Genomic DNA, 6,032 nt, shown 5'->3' with positions numbered 1-6,032 from the left:
CAGACAGATGTGTATGCATGAAACGGGCAATAAAGTAAAAGTTCAAGTGTTTTATTTTAAGGTGATTTCAGTGAACTAATACAAAGAGGAACCAGGACAGGTCCTTGGGGCACACCATGGAGCTGGACCTCACTATCAGAAAGCACAGCTGTCTGGTAAGAAAAAACCAACCCAGTATCACATGAAATAAAGAAAACAATCTCTTATTTGCTCTGGAAATGTGCATTAAAATGGAAATGGTGTTGATTTCATTGTTTATTTTGAATTAGTCTAAAGTGTACAGGACAGCTGTTATATTTGTACATGAAAATAGCAATTCTTAGTAAAAAAAATAAAAATTATTGTCTCACGCACACAAACTATACACTGGGAATCACTTAAACTGTTATGTGCTCCCTTTATATCCCTTTATACCGTAAAAACATCAAAAAGGAAAAAACACTGTCTTTAAAGCTGAAATTTAATAATACTTGCTAGTTAATTGCTGTCCCTTTAAAATTGTAAAACATGATATGATCTGTCATTCCATTGATGTCCAAAACTTTCTGTGGAATTTGAATGACTGAGTGATTTTGTGCGTGTGTGTCAGGAGGTGGGTGTAGATGGCTATAAATATATAGGCCAGTGTGTTCACTGAAGAATTACACCTTAAGTTAATGAAGTCACTTGATACTGTCACTATGGAATCGAAGTTCAATGGATGTCTAATGCACATTGGTAAGTACTTTTTACTGTAAATAAAAAAAAACATTTTAATGTATCTAATAGGACTATGTAGGACTTTTCTACTAAGTAGTACCCAGCGTGATAACTCAATTTTATGTCTTTAATGAATTATTTAACAGGTGCGATTTTGGGCTACTAGGAGTACATACAGGCTTGTATATGGTTTTAAAAAAAGACCTCAATTCAGGTTATAATAAAATTTAAGAGCTTCTACGGTTAAACTAATGACATGGGTGAGGAACAAACCCTGTAACTTCTCAGTCATCTTTTTGGACAATGCTTTTTCATATTACATTTTTATCCTTTCTTTTATCCTATTTTTTTAGCCTTTTCTATGGTTTTGTGCTTTCTTAGATACTTTATGTTTTTACATGTTGAAGTAGTTGATATCTTCTTAATTATGTGTTTGGTAACTCAGCATCTTTTTGGTTGTTTTTTTCGTTTTGGTGACATTTCTTACTGGAAGGTCATTTATTCAGATTCTTATTTGCTAAAAGCCAGAGTAATAGGATAATTATTTTATTATAATTTAACTTCAAAATTTTATTTGTATTGCATATATATATATATATATATATATATATATATTGCTTGTAGAAATGCCTTGTAAATGGTATGGTTTGGGTATCTTTCCACAACCGTTTCACAATGGTTGGCTGATATCTGCTCCTTTTCCCCTGACAGAATGTTATGTTGTAATATTTCAATAGTTTTGAGATTAGGGATTTGTGATGGCCAGTTCAAAATATATACAGGGGTTGGACAATGAAACTGAAACAGCTGTCATTTTAGTGTGGGAGGTTTCATGGCTAAATTGGACCAGCCTGGTAGCCAGTCTTCATTGATTGCACATTGCACCAGTAAGAGCAGGGTGTGAAGGTTCAATTAGCAGGGTAAGAGCACAGTTTTGCTCAAAATATTGAAATGCACACAACATTATGGGTGACATACCAGAGATCAAAAGAGGACAAATTGTTGGTGCACGTCTTGCTGGCGCATCTGTGACCAAGACAGCAAGTCTTTGTGATGTATCAAGAGCCACAGTATCCAGGGTAATGTCAGCATACCACCAAGAAGGACGAACCACATCCAACAGGATTAACTGTGGACGCAAGAGGAAGCTGTCTGAAAGGGATGTTCGGGTGCTAACCCGGATTGTTTCCAAAAAACATAAAACCACGGCTGCCCAAATCATGGCAGAATTAAATGTGCACCTCAACTCTCCTGTTTCCACCAGAACTGTCCGTCAGGAGCTCCACAGGGTCAATATACACGGCCGGGCTGCTATAGCCAAACCTTTGGTTACTCATGCCAATGCCAAATGTCGGTTTCAATGGTGCAAAGAGCACAAATCTTGGGCTGTGGACAATGTGAAACATGTATTGTTCTCTGATGAGTCCACCTTTACTGTTTTCCCCACATCCGGGAGAGTTACAGTGTGGTGAAGCCCCAAAGAAGCGTACCACCCAGACTGTTGCATGTCCAGAGTGAAGCATGGGGGTGGATCAGTGATGGTTTGGGACTTTATGGCTGATGTCTTGAGATGCTGCTTCAATATTTTCACATTTAATGTTCTTTCCTTATGATACCATCTATTGCATTAAGTGCACCAGTGCATTTGTATGGCAAAACACTGTACATAATGACACTCTCTTACCAGCTTCAGTCAGCATCTTCACAACATCGTTTGCTCAGTTTTACTTTTATGAAATGTTTTATTCTTGTTTTATCAAATCTGCTCTTACTTGTTTCTTTTTATCTGATGGTATGAGTCACTTAATGTCAAACAAAAAAAAAATAATTTCAGAATATTGTAAAGATTTGTGGTAAGATTGCCATGACTTCCTTTCAGAACTTTAGTGGAACTGTATCAGGTCAGCTTACATAAAAAAAAAAAGCCCCATCATATCCTGGTTGATTCAAATTATCCATTATGGACTGACTTTATTTAGCTCCCATCAGGGTGCAGCTATACCCTGTAGTGATGCAAAACTCTTTTTGTACTCGATTTTTCAATGATGTCACGCAAGGAAGCTGTATGTTTAAGGTCTAGGGGTGTGCCTCTATTTCAATTCAGTTTATTTATATAGCACCAATTCACAACTCGTCATCTCAATTTGACTCGAATGTTGTGAATCAGTCAATAAGAAGCTTACAAAGCCATATCATCTGGGTTTTCCTATCTTAAATAACAAAAAGTAAACATTTTGTTTCATTTCATGTCACACATTGAAGGGGAAAAAAGTTATGTGCAGTTTATTTATTTTACGTTGACTTTATTTAAAAGGGGATAATGTTCAATTTAAACATAAATTTCCCCATTTGATGTGCTGCACCAGATTATATAGTTTTTAGCTAATTCACACCTGCAGTCACTTGACAGATGAAGATAAGAAGAGGAAGTTTCAGAACTGTTAAACATCGAGTTAAGAGTAGTGAATAAATATATTATAATAATCCAGCAAAGTTATCACATAAGCATGTATTATCCTACGCAACTAAGACCCACAACACCAAATGCCCTAATTAACAAATGTTTCAACTGTATGTACATAATTTTTATTTTTTTATTTTTTTTCAGTGCTTGTCTTGATTATTCTGGGGATTCACTGGAGTCTTGTACTTCCTGCTCCAATTAATTGCAGATCTGCTTTCAATCGAATTCCAGATCTTACAGGTTTACTGGTACATGAGACAAATACGTTATTGGACGTATATGTAAGTACAAGTCAATTACCTTGGAACTCTTTTTATGTCCTGTATTTGATTTATAGTTTAATTTACTAATACATAGTTCTGTTGTAGCTATGATTCAAAATAAATGTCTTACAGTAGTTTACAAGAAAAAACATAAACTTTCTATCAAATTATTAAAAATCAAATTCAGTCCAAATTCAATTTAAATTGTCCCAGTTCTTTCTGACACAATCAAATTATACATGCAGATTAACATCCACTAAAAACAGTTATCAAGTTAACCCCAGCAGAACCAGGCCTACTATGCACAGCCATCTTCCACAACTGGCTGGGAGTTATGAAGACATGCAGGAGGAAAAAAAACACTGGGCAATGAGTACTTTCTATGGGAAAGAAAAAGAGTATTCAAAGTTAATGGCAGCAATAGCTATTTTAATGTCTCCATCTAGGAAAGAGAAACGGCTATAAACAGAAGCACTGAGCGAGGAGTGCTTTCTATGGGATTGTGAAACAGGCAGAGTACCAAACACCAGCAACAGTTCTTCCCTCCAGAAAAGAAATAACACTGACCATAGAAGTACTGGCTAAGAATGACTGTCTCTGAGAAGACAACAGACACAGCTAAACAAGGAAGCACACATCTGTGTAATTAATATAAACTTCAAAATGGACTTTAAAATGATGCTTTGCTAATTTCTTTATACTGCAAAGAAACATGAGCAGCCAATTATCCCTTTCTTTTGTTTGCTTTATGTGCCATGCACAGAAAAGTGCAGAGCACATCTATCTACTACTGCAGAACTAGGCAGCCTATACATTCTGACAGAAATCCTATGTAGGAGCAGCTGTCTTTCTGAAACTCACAGTTCCCTGTGGATTGCACCTTTTGCCCTGTTATTCCTTGAAATATTTAGATCTAATGTTTAGTAATTTGCTTATCTAAATATAAAATGTGTGTTTTAAAATGACTGTTATTACCCATGAATTCTTCCAAGATAATCTTCGTCTTCTTCTATCACAGGAAAAGAGTATCAAGCCCCCAAATCCTCAGGTTCCAGATGAGGTTCCCAGTGCTGCGGTAACTGGTTTCAACATTACCGAGAAGCTGCGAGACATCTACACTAAGGATGAGCTTTTTCAGTTGCATCTCTCCCAAGTAGAAATATATGTAAAAGAGCTTTTACCTGATCCGCAACCTGTTTTGGATCACTTGTCTGGCCCAAAGGCAAGACTTGTCCATATTTTTGATATAGTAAAATATCTTATCAAACACATGGACCCATTAACGCCTTTGCCGACATCAACTGCTCCACTACAGCTGTCCCATAACTATACCTATGCACAGAAAGTCTATGTATGGAATGTTATAGTCAGGCTGAGGGACTGGGGACAAGAAGTACAGCTAATGAAGGAGGAAAAGTTAATGTGTGGTAAGAAGCTAATGAGGACAAAGTATGCAATTTCTTGATTTTTAAATGTTTTGTTTTTTTCAAATGTCTGTAATGATCAAGATTCTTTAACTGATATTAGAGTAAGCCAACATAACTTTATTCCTTGAAAAATATCAGAATCAGAAAAGCTTTATTGCCAGGTACGATTTTGGACATACAAGGAATTTGTTTTGGCGTAGTCGGTGCAATACAGTACTTAACAAAAAAAACAATGCGCACCAACACGCCAAGGCGACCATCTGCGGCGCCATCTATTAGCTTCATCTCATTCATATTGTTGTTAAAATGTGTCTTCTGACCAAATGTAATGTTGATGTTGGAAATGACAGCCATCATTTGCAGATTATCTTTTATTGAGTTTAAAACTTTTCAGATTTGAATGCTTTTTATTATTTGTTAGCTAAAACTGTAAATGCACTGGAATTGTTTGCAGTTGTTTGATGAAACCTGAATTATTTAAATATTTATAAAATATGTATTTATTTAACAGTGGAAACACGTGTGATACGTTTTTATTTAAACTATTTATGTAATAAATTTACTTAACAGGAAAAATTTGAATTGTGGCGTAAAGTATATTGAGGTTGTGAACTTTAGGATTTTGGAAGTGAAAGCGAGGTGGCGTTTTCTGAAGACACGGGTTTTGAAGTATAACATGAAGATCTCATCTGTGGTTGCCTTTGGCTGCTCAACCCACCATTGTAAATGTAAATTTAATATAAATGGCTATTAATGAAGCTAGTTTGAACTGAGAGTGCCATGAGCCTTTACAGATTGGTGCAAAATAGTAGCCATCAATCGCTAACCAGAGTGATCGCTGTTTTTGATTGAAATTACATTTCTGTAGTGGTAGAATAATAGAAAACCAACAAATAATGACATGCATGATGCTGATTCAGTATAACTGAATCATTGAGTGCTGCATGCTCAAAATAATAGCAGTGTGTAGTTCAATCAGTTAGGTAATTTGTTCTCTGAAAAACTGGTTGTCAAGCTGGCTGCCCTAATTTAAGACCAAATGCAGCAAATGTTGTAAATGTTGTTTATATTGCATTCCTTTTCAAAAATCACACTCAAACAAACTGTTCCTGACATTGCTCAGGATAATAACCTGTTGGACTTAAAAGTTGATTGGAAAAGGCATCATATCAAGAACTG

The 6,032-nt window shown here is 35.8% G+C and overlaps 1 long non-coding RNA gene across 1 annotated transcript; it reads left to right on the top strand.

Annotated features, from left to right (window-relative positions):
* Positions 1 to 2,174: 2,174 nt before the first annotated feature.
* LOC124877821 lies at positions 2,175 to 5,370 on the top strand. Its single transcript, XR_007040610.1, has 2 exons — positions 2,175 to 3,444; positions 4,445 to 5,370. It is a non-coding gene; the product is annotated as an uncharacterized LOC124877821 (long non-coding RNA).
* Positions 5,371 to 6,032: the final 662 nt, after the last annotated feature.

Source organism: Girardinichthys multiradiatus, chromosome 12 (genome assembly GCF_021462225.1).
Source record: "Girardinichthys multiradiatus isolate DD_20200921_A chromosome 12, DD_fGirMul_XY1, whole genome shotgun sequence".
NCBI lineage: Eukaryota > Metazoa > Chordata > Actinopteri > Cyprinodontiformes > Goodeidae > Girardinichthys > Girardinichthys multiradiatus.
This window is presented reverse-complemented; position numbering and strand designations above follow the sequence as displayed.